Source organism: Lithobates pipiens, unplaced genomic scaffold, assembly GCF_037356315.1.
Source record: "Lithobates pipiens isolate NorthernLeopardFrog02 unplaced genomic scaffold, aLitPip1_a1.2 Scaffold_41, whole genome shotgun sequence".
NCBI lineage: Eukaryota > Metazoa > Chordata > Amphibia > Anura > Ranidae > Lithobates > Lithobates pipiens.
This window is the reverse complement of record NW_027507861.1, coordinates 3,513,470-3,534,095: the sequence shown is the minus strand read 5'-3', so window position 1 is coordinate 3,534,095 and position 20,626 is coordinate 3,513,470. Positions and strand designations below refer to the sequence as shown.

General features: G+C 47.5%; 1 protein-coding gene across 1 annotated transcript in view; it reads left to right on the top strand.

The window, feature by feature from the left end:
• The first annotated feature begins 1,482 nt into the window (after positions 1-1,482).
• Positions 1,483-20,626, top strand: part of LOC143956804 (uncharacterized) — a 37,009-nt gene continuing 17,865 nt past the window's right edge. The window contains exon 1 of the mRNA XM_077466977.1: positions 1,483-1,566. The gene's annotated coding sequence lies outside the window, so the exon portion shown is untranslated. The remainder of the gene's footprint in view (positions 1,567-20,626) is intronic.

Below are 20,626 nucleotides of genomic sequence, written 5' to 3'. Positions count from 1 at the left end.
TTTATTAACCTAGGCTCCCGGATCGAAACGATCGAGCATAAAATGGAGGATACCATTGCCAGATCCATTCAAAACTCCAGGCACATTTATTCAGTACAGGAGCAATTAGACCTAGCTATGGCCCGTATTGATGACCTTGAAAATAGGTCACGCAGATACAACATCAGAATTCGAGGGCTTCCAGAATCAATAACTGATGTGTCCAAGGTGGTGCAGGACCTCATTACACAGCTAATCCCTGACATCCCAGCTCCTAAGCTTGAACTTGACCGGGTCCGCAGAACCCTTGGCCCCCCTAGGAAGGATGACACTCCACGTGATGTTCTGGCCAAGCCACATCACTTTTCGGTGAAAGAAGAAGTTATGAAGAGAGCCAGATCCCTGCAACACGTCTTATACCAGGGCCACCAGGTTCAGATCTTTGTGGACCTATCCCCCTCCACCATACAGAGACGGAGAGCCCGGAAACCCCTCTTGCTTGCAATGTCACAAAAAGACATAAAATACAAGTGGGCATTCCCATTTGCGGTCCGGTTCACGGATAAAGGGAAGTCTTATGCTTTCTACACTTTCCCCGAGGGGGAAAAGCTCCTCACCAGGCTGAAAATCATTTCTCAAGAAGCTGATATGGACACTTCTAACTCTGGCCAGAGCTCAAACAAACGGCCCACACCTAACAGCCCACAATCCCCGTTGTGGACCTCCGGAAGAGCCAAGAAGGTCAAGGATAATGCACCCACCTGAGCAACATTCGGGCCCCTTCTTAGACTCTCCATTCTGTGTCTGACCGTCCGAGGTCCTGGAGAGGGCCAGAGGACTTTTCCCCAACCATTGGAAGTTTGGTCCTCCACCCTTTTTTGCCCTCCCCTTGCCTAGGACCTGTGCTACCCCCTTCCCCATCGCCTTTAATATCCCGGGACGCTATGCAGTACTTCACCCACCTTCTGGACTGCCCGTAACCCCTCACACTATTTGCGCCCCCTCGAAATAGGCCCTACGGGCTGCTTGAAGGACTTTTTAGGGGGCTGCAGTCCCCAGCACCCTCCCTGGATACGCCACTTCACTGTCTGTTTAATGACCAGCATTCACTGATTAGCCCCAGTGCCTCCTAATCACTATGTTTGGCCGTGCCTTAAGTTCTTTATTGTTGCTTAACTTCTACTGTTATATAATGTTGAATCAACAGATTGGGTTGTTGCCCGACTAGGGGTCCCCAGTTCTGCCAGGGACCACATGCGCAACTCCCCCTCCCTCGGTCTCTCCCGGGCGCCTGAGGGTCGGGACATCTGACCTTATAGGTCGGCTGTTTACACTGTTCTTTCTCGGGATTTCGGGGGGTGTCTCCTGCCCTGATCTCCTCTTTCTTTTCCCAGGAACACTTTCTTTCCTTGTTCTATCTCCTTCTATCTCCCCACTAGGTTGTAAGCTACTCCTGTTGAATGTTTACATGACACTATTTTTTTTTTTTCAGGTCTGGCTGAGCTAACCCAGTCAGCAATGTATTCTGTGAGAAAATCACAGGCCGTCGATCCCAATGCTCTTGCCAGGAACCCCGCTACGGACTGGGTAAGTGAGGTCGCCTTCAGATGCTGGGCTTCCCCTCTGCTCCATGGCTGATCCACAAGCTGTTAGGCTTAAGATAGCCACCCACAACATACAGGGCCTTAATTCCCCCATCAAACGGAGAAAAGCTCTTGATTACTATAAATCTCTGAAACTAGATATAATTCTACTTCAGGAAACGCACCTTCCTATCCGGTATAGTCCTAAGTTCCTACAAACCCACTTCCCTCAGTTCTACTTAGCCAATGCAGAATCCAAAACCAAGGGGGTGGCCATTCTGATAGCCAAAACTTGCAAATTCAATAAAAGTTTTGAAAAGGCGGATCCGGAGGGTAGGTTTTTACTTGTAAAGGGCACTGTTGGGGACCACCTTTATTCCTTGGTCTCCTACTATGCCCCGAACACAGGGCAGGTCAAATTCTTTGAATCCTTGCTGCGCACCCTTGCACCTCTTTTAGAGGGGGCGGTTATTGTCGGAGGGGACTCTAACGTCGCCTTTGATCAAGGCCTTGACAAATCCTCCTCCTCTCATGCCCGTTTAACCAGGCCCACGAAGGCAAGCCTGCGGATCGCCAAATTGCTTCACGCTTATGGGTTATCCGATGCTTGGCGGGAATTAAACCCCAAAAAGAGAGACTACACTCACTACTCAGCACCACACCAATCCTATGCAAGGATTGACCACATACTTGTCCCCTCTTCGCTCCTACCCCGGGTGCTCAAAGCCTCCATCACTGACACAGTGGTCTCGGATCACTCGCTGGTAATTGTGACGGCCCTCGGGGGTTCGAGTGGGAGACACCCCAGGCATTGGAGGTTAAACGAATCTCTCCTGTCAGAGCCATCACGAGTTATGGATCTTGACAAAGCACTGCAGGAATATTTCTCTATTAATGCGACACCTGATGTCTCCCCCGAAACCCTGTGGGCGGCGCACAAAGCATTTATTAGGGGAGAACTCATTCAATTAGGAACTCAAATAAAACGGGAAAGGCAATCAACCATCCTGAAGCTAGAAGAGGAATACTCTAGACTCAGGGCTCTTCACAAAAAGGACCCCCTCCGCACCCCCACCTCCTTGCTTGACAAGACTCGCTTAGAACTTAATCTCGCCCTCACCACAAAAGCAGAAGAATCGGTTAGGTGGTCTGGTCACAAGTTTTACTCACAGGCGGATAAAATAGGCACACTCCTGGCTAATAGACTCTCCCCTAGAACCAAGCTAAGCACCCTCCCTCGGATCAGAAGTGCAGGACACCCGCCCACGTCTAATCCGGTCGCAGTACTGAATGCCTTTCAGGACTTTTACACCTCTCTTTACAGCAGTCCTCCATCTCCCAAAGCAAACCTCCTTCCAAAGTTTTTGGAGGGACTCCCCATCCCTGTCTTATCGGATGCTCACAAACAAGTCATGGAATGCCCCTTTCGGGTGGAGGAGATATTGGGAGTCATAAAGGAACTCAAAAAAAGCTCCGCCCCAGGCCCCGCCGGTCTTTTGATCCCTTACTATAAAGCCTTTGCCAACACGCTTGCCCCCCACCTGGCCAATCTCGGTAATCATAAAGCTAATGGAAGCCCCCTAGATCCCCACCTTAACACGGCGTATATCACGGTCATTCCCAAACCTGGCAAGAACTTGGAGGATGTCGGCAACTACAGGCCGATTTCCCTCATTAATAATGACCTCAAAATTCTCACGAAAGTTATGGCCAATAGGCTGGCCTCCTTTATCGGACGCTATGTCCACAAGGACCAAGTTGGATTTATCCCTGGCAGACAGGGACCTGATCAAATTCGGAGGGCGATCGACATTATCTCCATTCTGCAGTCTAATTGGGAAGGGGGACCCAAACAATCTGGCTTCCTCCTTTCCCTAGATATCCAGAAGGCTTTCGACTCGGTCTCCTGGGAGTACATCTTCCAGCTCTTTGACAGGTGGGGATTTGGGGCTCGCTTCCTTGGTTTATTACGGGCCTTATACTCCCAGCCGAGGGCCCAAATTCGACTTCAGGGATACCTATCCACTCCAATTCCCATTACCAGAGGGACCAGACAAGGGTGCCCCCTTTCTCCCCTCATATTTGCAATAGCCATTGAAACACTAGCGATAGCAGTCCGCCACAACATAGACATTGGAGGTGTCCAGTGTGGTAGCCAAAGGCACAAATGCTGACTCTTTGCAGACGACATACTGTTATTCCTTACTTCTCCCCTCACAACCCTGCCCAACTTATCCCAAGTACTAGACGACTTTGCCAAGGTCTCAGGCTTGCGAGTCAATTACTCGAAGTCTGTGGCTTTGAATATTTCTCTTCCCACCCATCAAGTTCTCTCACTCAAACAATCCTTTCCGTTCCAATGGAGTGACACTGCCATCCAATACTTGGGTATCTCCCTTACACCTAAAATGGAGATGTTGTATGCCCACAATTACCCCAAACTATACAGACAGCTGGAAACTGATCTCTGTTCATGGTCTAAACACGAACTATCCTGGCTTGGCCGGATTAACTCCATAAAAATGACCCTTCTTCCCAAAATCCTATACTATTTCCGAGCCCTCCCAATACCAGTCCGGAAGGACCACCTCTGCTCTCTGCAAAGCAAAATACTGAAATATATTTGAAGCAACAAGGGGTACCGTCTCTCGCAAAACACGCTATTCCTGCACAGACGTAGGGGGGGGTTGGGCTTGCCTAACCTTCACAAATACTACCTTGCAGCTCGCCTAGCCCAACTCTCCACGATCTACTCCAAATACGAGAAACCGGATTGGCTGTCCATTGAACGCTGCTCCGTACCCTCTTTTACACTAGATTTTGTATTGTGGTGCCCGCCCAAAGCCAGGCCGCCCATCATGTCCCCATCCCTCTCTCACTCCTGCGCCCTATGGGACGGTCTCCGCAAAGAGCCTTCCCTAGTCTCCACTTTAAGACCCCTTGCTCACATCTTCCCGTAATCATGACTTTCCCCCTGGCCTAGATATTGAGGCCTTCAGATGGTGGTTGGACAAGGGGCTATACAGGATAGGTCACTTTTTCAATTCAAGGGGTCCAATTTCCCTGGATTTTTGTATCGAACACTTAGAGCTACCAGACTCAGAGAGGTTCTGCTTCCAACAATTATCTCACTTCTTACACTCGCTTTGGAAGAACAAACCCCTTCCTCCTCCCTTTACTGAATACGAAGCCTGGTGTGGTAAGATCGAGGAGCAGAGGGGTGGTATTTCAGTAATCTATGCGGCTCTCACTGCCCCAACGGGCAAATCCCCATATATGACGGCATGGGAATCTGACCTTCAGACCTCTGGCAGTCTCGAAACCTGGCAGCTGGCCCTAGCCAGATCCTTTCGTGGGATCCAAAACACCTCTCTTATGGAGGCTAGCATCAAATTGATAACCAGGTGGTACCTCACTCTAGCCAGGCTAGCCAAAATCTACCCCACGGATAACCCCTTATGTTTTAGGGGGTGCCAACTTCGTGGCTCCATGATCCACATCTGGTGGGAATGCCCTAGGCTTCGATTATTCTGGACTAAAATCTTTAACTTAATTTACATGGTCACAGGCTGCCGGGTTCCAAAAACTCCTGAGGTTGCGTTACTCAATGCCCCTACTCCTTTGTTGCCTGGTTACACTCAGAAACTAACCTACTTTATCCTCTTAGGTGCCAAAATTGCGATTGCCTCCGCCTGGAAGCAACCCAGACCCTCCTTCCTCGCAGTTAAGAGGAAGATATCCTGGATAATGTCCCAAGAAAAACTGTCGGGCACACTGTCAGATACCACGCCTAAATTTAGAAAGGTGTGGGACCCTTGGGCCCGTTACATGGGAATATCTCTGCTGCCTGGGGTGCCCCCAGGCTCTACCTTAGTGACCAGACCTCACCCCTAAAGCTCCCCCTCTTACATTGAGTGCCAAACATTCTACCACTGTACCCCTTCACCCTTTTAGGACATAGCTTACCTCCCTTTACCCCTCTGTCCTTCTCTTTTCTTCTTCTCTTCTCTCCTCTGTCCTTCTAGATGTTCTGTTTTTGTGGTTGGCTCAACAGAGCTATAATTGACAGGTTCACCGTACAGTCCAATTGAATGTTGCGGTGCCCACTGTGGACGGCCCATTGAATTCTTTCTCCCTCTGAGAGGGGGGGACCCAGGAGGGTACTCCCTCATCCTGGCACAGCAAGTTCCCTCTTAGGGGTGTCGGGGTGGGGGCTCCTGGTTGCTACCCCTTACGGATCTATTGGATGGGCTCCCCACGGGGGGTGACCCCTTATTTTTCTTTTTATTTGTTTAGCCCCTCGCTGAGGCGGGGCAAGATGTCTGTACCCATTTGATATTGTCTGTCTTCCACAACTGTCTCCTGTTTTCAATACTTACACTGTGACAGCGGGCCCTCCCTGCTGAAGATTGTTTATTATACTGGTATATTTTTGTAAGTGCCTTTATCATAAAATAAAATCTTTTGAAAGTAAGATTCTCAAAGGCCTAAATGGACTCCGGAGACCAACTTTGTGGGTTACCGTCCTTTCTGGTCATATCAGTCAGAGGCTTGAGCAGAGACGAGAAGTTACAAATAAACTTCCGATAATTGGCAAAGCCAAGAAAACGTTGCAGAGGACCTAAACCCACAGGTCGGGGCTACTGTAAGCCCTTGTACAGATGGTCGGACATTCCGACAGAAAATGTCAGATCGGACCATGTTGTCGGATAATCCGACCGTGTTGGGGCTCCATCAGACTGTTTCCCTCGGAATATCCGACCGACGGTTTTCGAGCTGGGCTATCATGACTTTGTCCGATCGAAATTCTCTACAAACGATCGGAGAAAGTGTCACGCATGCTTAGATCAAATTCCTAGACCAAAGCTATTGGCTACTAGCCTGAACGTAGTCCCATCATAACGAAATAATGCCATCACGTTACAAACGATCAGATTTTCTGACAACTTTGTCCGACCGTGTGTATGCAACACCAGTTTCGGACAAAATCCATTGGACAAAATCCGACAGATTTTTTTGTCGAAATGTCTGACCGTGTGTACAAGGGCTAAGACTGCGAAGAGCTTCTCTAGGTCCATCATAAAACCAGCAGTAGAAATTAACATAACCCAGGAATTTAACCTGTACACGATGGAACTCGCACTTCTCCAATTTACAATACAGATGGTTTTCTCTCAGCTTCTGAAGCACATGACAGACATCTGTGTGGTGGCTCTTTAGGGATTTGAAAATTGAGGATATCGTCGAGATAAACCACCACACATAGCTGCAACAAATCTCGGAGGACATCGTTGATAAATTCCTGGAAAACTGTTGGAGCGTTGCAAAGGCCAAAAGGCATTACAAGGTACTCATAATGGCCTGTCCTGCTATTTAAACACAGCTTTCCATTCATCTCCCTCCTTGATCCTCATGAACTCCATAATCAACGGAATTGGATAAGCATTCTTAATGGTGTAACAATTGAGACCCTTATAATCAAGACAAGGTCTCATTTCACCACTCTTTTTCTTCACAAAGAAACTAGCACCAACAAGAGATAGGATTTGGGGATGAATCCTCGAGAAAATGCGTCTGCAACATACTCCTCCATGGCCTTATCCTTCGAGACCGACAAAGGGTAAACCCGGCTAAGAGGTGGTATGGCACCAGGTTGAAGGTCAATTTCACAATCATAAGGCTGGTGTGGAGGCAAACTACTGGCTTGACCTTTTGTCAAAGACATCATTAAAATCACAGTACTCCTCCAGCAAGGAGGAGAGTGAAGAGGTGCACAGGACCCTAGCCACATTCTGAAAACATGTCTGGCTTCATCGAGAGGTCCTCTCCTGGTCACCACAATGCAGCAAATCAAGAGGGGTTGTCCCTTTGTAACCAAGGATAACCAATAACCACTGGAAACTTGGGGGAGAAAATTACTTGGAATTTGATTATCTCATGGTGAAGAGCCCCCATGGCCATGGATAACGGAGCAGTTTCATGAGTCACATGGGCAGGCTGTAAAGGTCTCCGGTCGAGCCTCAATGGCAAGTGGAGTGGCACGAAGCTGCAGTGGAATCGAGTTCTTTAAATACAAAGGCAGCATCAATGAACAGGCCTGCAGCCCCAGAGTCGATTTGAGCCTGTATCTCGATGGACTGAGACCAAGAAAGGGTAACTGAAACCAGGAGCTTATCCTTCTGGATAACTGGGAATGAAACAATGCCACCTAAGGTTTGTCCGCTACAGGACCTCAAGGTTTTGGCGTTCCCTGGATGGGTATGACAAAACTTTATTATGGCCAGGCAGGCCCCATTTTAAAAGGCTGTCTCTCCCTCCTCTTAAGGGTTCTCTCATCTGCAGAGAGACGTGTGAAGCCTAACTGCATGGGTTCCACTTCACTGACCGACTCTGTACCAGGAGGCATGGGAGGTGATGTAGGCAAGGATGGGACTGCAAAGCTCAGAGACAAATGTACAGGAGACTTCCACAAGCACTCCTTAAAAGAGTCTTTCTCTGAGTCTGGTGTCAATGAGGATGACAAACGTGATCTACTTTCCCAGCTCAGTGGGTATGTCTCGAGCTGCTATCTCATCTTTGATATCCGAGAGCCCATGAGAAAAAAGCAGCCACAAGGGCCTCATTGTTCCAAGCAACCTCTGCTGCCAGAGTACGGAAATCAATGGTGTAATCCGCAACAGTTCTCGTACTCTGTTATAAGGCTCTTGGCAGCAGAAGCACAGCATGCGGGAACGTCAAATACACTTTTAAAGGAAGCCACAAACTCTGGTTAACTCAGGACAATAGGTTTTTGTGTCTCCCATAGGGGGTTATCCCAGGACAAGGCTCTCTCAGAAAGCAAAGATATCACACAACCTACTTTTGCTTTTGTCTGTGGGAAACACCTGGGGCAGCATCTCAAAGTATATGCCAACCTGGTTGAGAAACATTGAACTGGTTCGCCCCCCAAATCGCTGGGAAAGTGGAGCAAAACCAGACATACCTCTTTATAGAGGTAATACTCGAGGCAGGTGCCTGCACAGAGACTGGAGGAGCAGCAGGGACAGGGTGCTACACAGATGGTAGTGGAGTATCCACAGTGGGAGATTCCAGGTGAGCCGTACGATTCAGGAGCGTTTGTAACGCCATGGCAAACTGATCCATGCGGTGATCTTGCTCATCCAATCTAGAAACAATATTACCAACAAGTGGATTAACAGCATCTTCTGAATTTACGGCCTTTGCCTACTGCTAGAAACCATGAATCAGACTGAGACAGAAGTGCAGTAAAAATCACACTGTTTAATAATAAAAATGCAAAAAAGGTTTAACAGAAAGCGTAGTCAAAACATAGCCAGAGTTTGCTAACCGGAACGGGTAGTCAGACAAGCCAGGATATCAGGGAGCCAGGGATCAGTGTACTTCAGAACAAATCAGGAAACCTCAGGATCAGGAACCAGAAGGGATGTCGGCCAAGCAAATCTTTAACAGGAAGACAGGAGAGAGTCTCTTCATATGTTGACCAAGGCGAAAGCAGAGAGGAACTGACATGTACAGCTTAAGTAACCAGCAGGACTGATGAGCAGGATATCATCACCAGGTGAGTCACTGTGGAAAGATTAAAGCTGGCACTTAACCGACAGCTGAGCAGCATGCTCTGAGAAGGAAGGGCTGAGCCCAGCCCTGACAATATATATAGGCTACACATATCTCAAATACACTGCCACTAACTGACTAACCTGCCTACCTAATCTAGCTAAAGCTATCTCTCTGTCCACTCCAACAACACTACACACGGCCTCTATGTAAGCATCCTTACATAGTGTGGGGCGTGGACTTGGTCCCCCTGAGCCATGATTGGCCAAAGGTTCCCTGCCTCCCTGCCTTTGGCCAAATATGGCTCTCGCAGAGGAGCGTGCAGTGATTGGCCAAAGCATGAAGGTCAGATGAATGCTTTGGCCAATCATAGTTACATAGTTACATAGTTAGTCAGGTTGAAAAAAGACACAAGTCCATCCAGTTCAACCTTAAAAACAAATAAATAAAATAAAAAATAATCGTACAATCCAGATACCCAATTTTATGCCCACAATTGATCCAGAGGAAGGCGAAAAAAAAACCCAGCAGAGCATGCTCCAATTTGCTACAGCAGGGGAAAAAAATTCCTTCCTGATCCCCCAAGAGGCGATCGGATTTTCCCTGGATCAACTTTACCTATGTTAGTACCTAGTTATATTATGTACCATCAGGAAAGTATCCAGGCCTTTCTTAAAGCAATCTACTGAACTGGCCAGAACCACCTCTGGCGGGAGTCTATTCCACATTTTCACAGCTCTAACTGTGAAGAAACCTTTCCGTACTTGAAGATGAAATCTCTTTTCCTCTAGACGTAAAGAGTGCCCCCGTGTCCTCTGGGTTGACCGTACAGAGAACAACTCAACACCAAGTTCACTATATGGACCCCTAATGTATTTGAACATGTTGATCATATCCCCCCTTAATCTCCTCTTCTCAAGAGTGAATAAATTTAGTTCCTCTAATCTCTCCTCATAGCTGAGTTCTTCCATGCCTCTTATCAGTTTGGTTGCCCTTCTCTGCACTTTCTCCAGTTCCCTGATATCCTTTTTGAGAACTGGTGCCCAAAACTGAACGGCATATTCCAGGTGAGGTCTTACTAATGATTTGAACAGGGGCAAAATTATATCTCTCTCTCTGGAGTCCACACCTCTCTTAATACAAGAAAGGACTTTGCTCGCTTTGGAAACAGCAGCTTGGCATTGCAAGTTGTTATTGAGCTTATGGTCTACCAAAACCCCCAGATCCTTCTCCACTATGGATTCCCCCAATTGTACTCCCCCTAGCATGTATGATGCATGCATATTCTTACGCCCCAAGTGCATAACTTTGCAAAATTTGTCAACATTAAACCTCATCTGCCACATAGTCGCCCAATTAGACAGTGTAATGAGGTCGGCTTGTAAATTGGAGACATCCTGTAAGGACGTTATTCCATTGCATATCTTGGTGTCATCTGCAAAGACAGAAATATTACTTTTGATCCCAGACCCAATATCATTTATAAAGATGTTAAAAAGTAAGGGTCCCAGCACTGAACCTTGGGGTACACCACTGATAACCTTAGACCATTCAGAGTAAGAGTCATTAACCACTACTCTCTGAATTCTATCTTTTAGCCAATTTTCTATCCATTTACAAACTGATATTTCCAAACCTGTAGACTTTACCTTACACATGAGCCGTGTGTGGGGAACTGTATCGAAGGCTTTTGCAATATCCAAGTATACCACGTCCACTGCCACCCCTCTGTCCAAAGTTTTACTTACCTCCTCATAAAAAGAAATCAGATTTGTCTGACAACTTCTGTCTTTCATGAATCCATGTTGTCTGTTGCTTAAAGTGTTTTTGTTCAGCAAGAACTCGTCGATGTGGTCTTTTATTAAACGCTCCAGTATCTTCCCAGCTATAGAAGTTAAGCTAACAGGTCTATAGTTACTTGGTAAAGACTTTGATCCCTTTTTAAATATAGGCACCACGTTCGCCCTGCGCCAATCCAGTGGGACTATTCCCGTCATTACTGAGTCCCTAAAAATTAGATACAATGGCTCTGAAATTACAGAGCTCAATTCTTTTAGGATCCGTGGGTGGATGCCATCAGGGCCAGGTGCTTTATCCACCTTTATTCCGTCTAAGTATTTCTGGACCATATCACTTTTGAGCCATTGTGGATCATTTGGGGCTGTGTCACTATCACCCCCATTATGGTCATGCGCTCCCCCATGCTCTTTTGTGTACACAGAGCTGAAGAAAGTGTTTAATAAATTAGCCTTCTCTTTGTCCCCAGTCACCAACTCTAGATTGTTTTGTAAAGGGCCTACATGCTCAGACTTGACCTTTTTACTATTAATATATTTGAAGAATTTTTTGGGGTTTGTCCTACTATCTTTTGCAATCTGTCGTTCGTTTTGAATTTTTGCATCCTTGATTTCCTTTTTACATATTCTGTTAATTTCTTTGTAACATTTAAATGACACTAGTGATCCTTCATTTTTATATTTTTTAAAAGCTCTTCTCTTACAGTTTATAGCTTTTTTAACTTTGGCCGTGAGCCACATAGGTTTTGTTTTTAGCCTTTTAAACTTATTGCCCATGGGAATATACTTTGCAGTGAGGTCCCAAACAGTCTTTTTGAAGAATTCCCATCTCTGTTCTGTGCCCATTGAAGTGAATATTCTCTCCCAGTCTAAGTCCTGGAGAGTATCCCTCATCCTTGGAAAATTTGCTCTCTTGAAGTTGAGTGTTTTTATCTTTCCCGTATGTATTTCTTGTTTAGCGCTAACATCAAAGGAAATGATGTTATGATCACTGCTACCCAGGTGTTCCTTAATCTTAGCCGAGCGGGCCTTGTGGGCTATTGTGTTTAATTTAATAAGGATTCCCCGAATGTAAGCCTTGTGGGCATTCCAATTTGTGAAGGGGTTTGTGTCAGCAGGGGTATTAAAATGAAAGAATTCTTTCAACTGGTTGGCAATATCTTTTTGTAGTTTAGGATCCTGTATAATATAGTCATTGCAACGCCATAAGCGAGCTGCGGCAAAGGCACTCCCACCCTCTATCTGGAGAAGCACTGGGGCGTGGTCAGACCACGTGATATCATAAATTGCAGAGTGGGAGATTCTCTGCAACAACAACTTATCTACTAAGAACATGTCCAACCTGGAATATGAGTTGTGTCGGGGAGAGTAATAAGTATACATTCTATCGTTTGCATTCAAACAGCGCCACGCATCCTACAAATCTTCTTTGATAAGAAGGTCCCGAAATTTTGAGTTACGATTTGTGGTGCGGGAGGAAGAATCTAGCTTATCATCTACTACCATATTGAAGTCACCACATATTAGTATACTCCCAACTCGCATCTCTGATATTTTTTTGGTGACACGTTTCACAAATTGGAGTTGATGCGAGTTGGGAGCATATATACATGATAGTGTGATAGGAAGCTTATTTATGGTACAAACCAGAATAATATATCGACCATCTGGGTCGCAAAAGGAGTCTTTCAGTTCAAATACCACCGTGTCTCTCACTGCGAGCATCACTCCTTTCTTCTTCGCCGAGGCAGATGACAGAAACACATGCGGGAAGTTCGGGTGAGAGCATCTAGGCGTAGCTGCAATGTTAAAGTGAGTCTCTTGAACTGCTAGAATGTCTGCTTTGTGCTGGATAGCCTCTTTCCATAGGGATCTTCTTTTAGCTGGGTGGTTAAGGCCCCGTGCGTTGATCGTCAAGATTTTAACTGACATTCAAATTTGTGGGGCGATAAGGCAGTCGATGGTGACCTTGATCGTGGATAGTTGGCATAATAGTATTGTAGTTGAAAAGGGTTCAGATGTAACAGTCAGTGTGTCCTCCAATATATGTTTAGTTAGGCGTGGAGCAAAATCAAAACATAGGTAGAACTTCGTGACAGTCAATATCCAGGATGACTGCCAAGAGTAGCGGTGAGGAAGGCAAACAATCAGAAACAGGGCAATGTCCAGAACTGTCTTCGGAGATATTGGGAAATCGACAGTTGCAAGCATAGTATCCAAGTAAAATCTCCAAAATGGCAAGAAAAAACAAAAATAAAACAAACGGAAAACTTTCAAAAACATTCAAATAAGTCCAGACGGACCAGACAGACTGTCCGCCCAACTGCAGGGAGCTGCGGTACGGTGTACGGTACCTTAGGCCTTCGGGGAGCCCTACTGTATGTAGTAGGTCGCATTATGCTGGGTTGATCAGGTGCGCCTCGAATTGGGTCTTCTGCGCTGTTGTAGTTGCCATTCTTGGTTTATTTTACCAGGTGGGGTCTTGTGCAGCGGATGTGAATCTTCACCCGTGTCAGGCGGTAGGATTTGCCACTGGCGGATAAGGCGTAGGCCATCTTCCAACGTGGTAATCAGGTGGGTGGTGCCCTGATGAGAAACGATCAATTTAGCTGGATATTTCCATTTGTACATTATCTTGTGGTTTCTAAGCGCTTTGGTGACTGTCGCCATGTTACGTCGCAGTTGCAGCGTGTATTGCGAAAGGTCTGGGAGCATTTGTAAGTTTGCAGCTTGTTCTGGAATGTTTTCCGCTTTGCGGAAGGCATCCAAAAGTAGTTCCTTGGTCTGGAAGAAATGGATTCGTAGGAGTACATCTCTCGGGACTTCTTGCGGCAAGAAGGAGGGTTTGGGAACTCTGTGGATCCTATCTATCCTCAGATCTAATGGGGACAATGATGGTGCTACAGCATGGAATAAGTCTGTGGCATAGGACTGAAGCTGTTGCGTCGTGACCTCTTCCGGTATGCCCCTTATTTTCAAATTGTTCCTGCGGGAACGGTCCTCGAGGTCTGCTAATTTTGCTTGTATTTTAGAAATAGAGTCCTGCTGGGTCATATGGGAGTCAACAAGTGCATTGAAAGATACTGTAACATCACTCATCTGCGTTTCAACTTGATGCACCCTGCCTCCCAATTCAGTGATTTCAGCTCTACATTGTTGGAGGCACGACAACATATCAGACTGTAGTGATGATCTAAGCGACATGAGCATTTCTTTGAGCGTAATATCCGATATCGATTGTCCTGTAGTAGGAAACATGGCGATTGGATCCACTGGGGAGTTTGGGCCTGGATCCTTGTCATGGGCACCACTCACCTCCATGTCCAGGGCTGAATACTTATTGCGATGTGCGGGTATATCTGGATCTAGCCTGGGCTTTGATTTCGCCGGGCTTCTTGTTGTGGGAGAATCACAGGGAGAGGAGCTGCCACTGCTCCGAGCTGCTTGCATAGTTTGCTCGGCATCCGCGTTCCTCTCCTTCTCCGTCCGCATCACTTCCGGTCCTGAAGGTGGCACTGGAGCGCTTGAGGCTGGCCTGCGATTTTGTCTCTCGCCGCCATTTTCTTGTGGTCCGCGGGAGACAGCCGGAAAAAATTCCGGTAATTTAAGCATTTTCTCCGCCGCGCGGAGCTTCTTCTTCATGTCCCCGGGTCCCCTCGCTTCTACAGCGGATTGTGAAGCCTAAGCGGCGATTCCGGCGTGCGAACGAGCGTCGATATTGCGGTGGCTCCCCGTCGGCCGAGCGGAGCTCTAAGCACTTGCGGCCATCATGTTCGGCGGTCGCCACGCCCCCCCCCCAGGTGTTCCTTTATCTGGACATTAGTAATAAGCTCCGCATGGTTTGAGATTACCAGGTCCAACAGAGCTTCATTCCTAGTTGGGGCCTCAATAAACTGGACCATAAAATTGTCCTGTAATAGGTTTATCATTTTTTGCCCTTTAACAGTCTCAGCAGTGCCATTACTCCAGTCAATTTCTGGGTAGTTAAAATCCCCCATTATTATCACTGTCCCAGCCCTTGCAGCCCTTTCCATCTGTGCAAGGAGCTGATTCTCCACCTCCTCATTCACATTGGGTGGTCTATAACAAACTCCAACGATTAACTTTGAACTACACCCATCTAAATGCAGTTCCACCCATAAAGCTTTGGACACATCACACTCTCCATCCACCAGGTCCTCTTTCACACTTGCTTTGAGATCACTTCTCACATAGAGACAGACCCCGCCACCTTTCCTTTTTACCCTGTCTCTCCGAAAGAGTGCATAGCCAGGAATATTAATAGCCCAGTCATGTGAGGGTTGAAGCCAAGTTTCAGCAATACCGATTACATCATAGCTCTCCTCATGCACCACAGCTTCCAACTCACCTATTTTGCTTGGCAGATTTCTGGCATTGGTGTACAAACACTTTAATGCATTATTACATTTTGCTCTGGTGTTTTTCATATTATTTTTAGTAGTACAATTTGCACTATAGTTTTCAATGGCTGTTTGCAACATGGGAAATTTCTTGTCACCTGCCATATCCCACCCCCCATCTATCCCCATTCCACCCTCCATTAATGTCTGACCCCTAACTGACCTGTCTGCCCAATGTACTTCTGGTTCACCCTCCCCCCTCAAACCCAGTTTAAATACTCCTCCAGCCTTCCCATAAACCTCTTCCCCAGCACAGCAGACCCCCTTCCATTCAAGTGCAAACCATCATTAGCATATAGGTTGCACCCCAATGAAAAGTCAGCCCAGTGCTCTAGAAACCCAAATCCCTCCTCCCTACACCAGGTCTTTAGCCATGCATTCAGCTCTCTAATCACCCCCTGCCTTTCCTGTGTTGCGCATGGCACAGGCAATATTTCAGAGAATATCACCTTGGAGGTCCTTCCCTTCAACTTGCAGCCTAGTTCTCTAAATTGATTCTTAAGGAGCCTCCACCTTCCATGTATACGGTCATTGGTTCCAACGTGGACCAAGACTGCTGGGTCATACCCAGCCCCTCCCAGTAATTTATCCACCCGGTCCACCACATGCCGAACCCTAGCACCAGGGAGACAGCAAACCATTCGGTTGAGGCGATCCTGGCGACAAATTATTCTATCAGTCCTTCTGATTAAAGAATCCCCTATAACCACCAACTGTCTAGGCCTATCTGCACTCCCCTCCCCTCCTCTACTAGATGGGCTGCTCTCCCGGCTGTTAGGGGGAGCAGTGACATCTAGGGCTGCCATCTCTGTGTTTGCCACCTCCACATTTTCACCCAACTCGGCAAATTTGTTTTGATGCACAAACACAGGACTGGCCTTCCTTTTCTGCGAGCCCCTTCCACTCCCTCTAACTACATTAACCCATCTTCCTATGTGATAATCCTGACTTGCCCCTCCACCCAATCGTCATACGGCAATGCACTCCAATTTTGCAGTGCATTATGGGGCGTTCCGCAGCTCTCAAATTTGCCATGAACGGCCCATAATGTTCAGCGACCTGGCGAACACCCGATGTTCAAGTTGAAGTTACGTTCGACTCGAACAATAAGCTCACCCCTATATGGCAGTAACAATAAGACACTCTAAACGCAAACTCATTGGGGATATATATACTCCTACCTACAAATGACAGAGTTAATACACTAGACCAGGGATATGCAATTAGCGGACCTCCAGCTGTTGCAGAACTACAATTCCCATGAGGCATAGCAAGGCTCTGAGAGCCACAAGCATGACACCCAGAGGCAGAGGCATGATGGGACTCCTAGTGTTTAATCCAGTTATTTATTATCTCACTACACTGCCTTAGTTACATTCCTGGGGAAAAAGCAACTACCGTATATACTCGTGTATAAGCTGATCCGAATATAAGCCGAGGCCTACTTTTACCACTAAAAACTGGGAAAACGTATTAAAAACAAACGCGCCATTCGCTTTGTGCTGCAAAAATAAACGTTTGTGCCGCTTTGGTTTTGGAGATATTGAGGGGTATATGTTGTCAAACCATACGGACTTTACATCTCGTTATTAAATCTTGCATACAACTAGACTTTTTTTTGTTTGCGGTTTTTGTGCAGATTTGGTAGATATTGTACATGATGTTTTACTTCACATGCATAGTTTTGCCACCCTCACGGGGATCCCCCCCTTCCAATTCTCTAGCTCTGATTGGAAGAACAGACAGAGGATGAAATCGGAGGCACAGCTGGCAGGTCTGGAGATTCTCCAAGTCAGAAGTTCCCTGTTTGTTTTTTCCTTCATTTGCCCTTCTTCTTGTGGGTCGCTACTGCGCATGCACGGTGTAGCAGGGGACCCGGCGGCCATGCAGGTGCTCTACTGCAGGCCACCACTGCGCATCCCTGAGAGCCCTGTCGTTCTAAGGATTACTACAGGCAGCTTGCTTCAGCTCCTCAGGCCCCAGGTTCCCAAGTTAATGGTTAGCTTCAGCCTGGGGCTATGGTAAAAGAGGGAAGGGGGACTAAGATGCCTCTTAAAGGGGAAGCTGCACTGCTATTTGTACTCCTTTTTGTTCTTGAACGTGTGAGTGTTCCTACAAAGCCGCCTCCGTATGGCCAGCCCTCGTGCTTTAGATATGTGGGGCATGAGAAGGGGAGGGCCAGGTCCACATGCAGATGGACTGATTCCCTAAATGTTACGTTCTCCTTTGTCCCTTTTTTTTTTAAACCTTCCAGGTCAGACCATCAGCTTACTATCCAAGATGACCGGGACCTTGCCAGGCCGCAATGCCCACCTTCTTCATCAAGGTCCAGACGTGACTCTCCGTCTAGGACCCAACATCAGAGGAGATGTTCCTATTCCTTCTCCAAACACCACACCCACCGCCACGGCAGCCGTTTTGATCACAGATCCTGCTGGGGTTGTGGGTCCCGGAAGTCAAGTCCTTATGTGATCCTTGTTATGCCAAGGCGGTCAGGAAAAAGATGCAGAAAGCTGGCAAATGGAGATGCTGGTCAAACGAGTGGTGCAACAATCCCCCAGTAGGGTACATCTTACATGCAGAGCCAGTCCACCACGTTATCTGGCTCCCTGGCTCATGAGGCCCAGGAGGATCTTGGCCCATTCCAGCCTTATGATTCCTCCCCTGATTCCTCTCATAGCGAGATGGAGGGAGATGAGTTTGTTGGAGGCTTCGACTTCACCCTGGTTTCCCCACTAATTAAAGCGGTCAAAGAGGCCCTTAAGTGGCAAGACTTTTACTCCCACGCCTAAACAGAAGAAATTCCTTAAGCATCTGGAGAAAGAACATTCCATTTTTCCACTCCTTTCTGAATTAAAGGAACCTCCAGTTTATACCCCTTCAAGGCTGAGGAAGTGAAATATCTGGAAAACGCTGCCCACGTAGACGCAGCTCTTATGCCACTAGCTAAGCGCTTCACTCTTCCTCTGGAAGATGCAGTATCCTTCAAAGATGGGCTTGAGAGAAGAATATATCAAGATCTTAAAAGGATTTACAGGTCAGCCGGGATGGCTTGCAAACCCGCCTTGGTCCTTGCAGCCATGTCCAAGGCCATGGAGGTCTAGATGGAGAATGTAGACTCCATGATCAGAGGAGTCTCAGAAGAACTGGCCAGGGGCTCAGTAATCCAGGAGCTGAGGCTGGCGGTGGCCTTCCTGAGGAAGGCTTCAATTAACCTTATTCGCCTGTCAGCCCTGACTATACTGTCCTCGGTCACTGCCAATCGGGCCTTGTGGTTGCGCCCCGGCTCGCTGACCCAGCATCCAAGCAGGCCAGGTGTAGGATCCCCTTAAAGGGTCCTCGCTGTTTGTTTGGTGACAAGCTGTATAGCGCCATAGCCCGGGCCACAGGTGGGAGGTCGGCCTTCCTGCCTCAGGTTAGGCATCTGTTCAATCAGAAAAGGCCTCAGCACAGAAGACATAGTACTGAGCATTCAAGGGAAGCACACTCTCTTACAGGCCCGGCTGAGATATCAGAATGAATTGGAGCAGAATACAGGCATCCTTCCAGAAGCCCGCTAAAAGCCAGGCGTCCAGTGGACAAAAGCCGGCTAAGCCATTTTGAGTTTGGGCCTGCCCAGGCGGGTCGGGTGGGGGCGTGTCTGCTTATGTTCTAGCATGTCTGGGGAAAAAGAAATCTAGAACTAGTCCAGCGCCTGATATAATGTACTTAGTTCCACATGGTAGAAAGTTCCATCTCTCTCTCCTCGTGGAAAAGATTCCAGTCATTCAAGGCAGAATCTCAAGAGCCCAGAGCTCTTCACACCTAAAAGCCTGGCAATGCTTAAATATTCGGCACAATGGTCAAGTGGTCTCTGGGGAGATTATGCCCTTTTCAGATAGGGTTTCTTCAACAATAGAATTTGGGGGACGACAATCAGTCCATTCACATAACTTCAGTGATGAGGAACAGCCTCTTCTGGCTCCAGTGCAGAAATCTGCTCACCTGCCACTCTATCGCCCCCCATCTCATGGGTCACAGTCTTGACCGATGCCAGTGGTACTGGATGGGGAGCCCTTTGTGGGCCAGAACTTGCTCAAGGCAAGTGGGGTGCCCGTCTTCACAACCCAGGCTCGAATGTCCTGGAGTTATGGGCAGCTTGGTCTGCCCTCCAATCTTTCACTCATCTCCTGAAGGGGAAGTCAGTTTTACTGAAGATGGACAACACCACAGCGGTCTCATATGTGAAGAGACAGGGGGGGCACTCGGAGCTCTACTCTGCTCCAAGAAGTTGAGCCCATCATGTCCTGGGCTCAGAAAAATCTGGCCAATATTTCAGCAGTCTTTGTCCCTGGAGTCTAGAATGTCCAAGCGGACTTTGTGTCACGCACTCAGCTGGACAACGAGTGGTCATTGCACACGCAGACGTTCAAGTGTATTCTGTCCTTGGGAGTCAATCCTGAAGTAGATTTATTTGCATCCCCCCTGCTACTTCAAAATCAAGAAGTTATATTATACCCGGGGCCGTTGCAGCCAGGCCTTCAGAATAGATGCCCTGACAGATCAGTGGAAGCTCCAACAGGGCGTACACTTTTTTCCCCGTTACCGATCATCCTCAGATTCTTATGGAGGCTTCAAGTGGAGGCGGTTGAGGTGGTGACGATAGTGCCTTACTGGCCAAACAGGCCATGGTTTCCCCTCCTGACCCAGCTCAGCTTCTGGGATCCGCTACCTCTTCCTCTCAGGCTGGACCTTCTTTCTCATAGGGGCAGTCCTGCACCCTTGTCCGGCATTACTGAGACTGATGGTCTGGTTCTTGAGAAGGAAAGGCTGGAGTCTCTCGGGTGTAATTTCCATTCTCATGGGCTCGAGAAGGGCAATCGTGAATAAAGTATATGAGAGAATTTTGGCCAATTTTTGTCAAATTCTCATCCTCTATGGGCAGATCATTCAAGGATCCGGGAATCCTAAGATATTCTCAGCTTTCCTCAATCCGTTCTAGATCGGTCTCTGTCCATCAGCTCTCTCAAGCTACAAGTCTCTGCCTTGTCGGCCTTCTCTGGTACATTGTGGGCTGTTCACCCTTTTAAATCTGCAGTTTTTCTGTGGGGCAACAGGCTTCAAAGATTCCCCTTGTCATCGACTCGCTGTCTGGTTTAAGCACCATGGGATCTGCCCCGCTTTCTATTAAGGACTTTTCTGCAAGAGTCGCCTTTCTAGTAGTCATCACTTCGGCTAAAAGGGGTTTCTGAGATTGGGTCATGTAGAACCATTCCTGACTTTCTGACCGGGC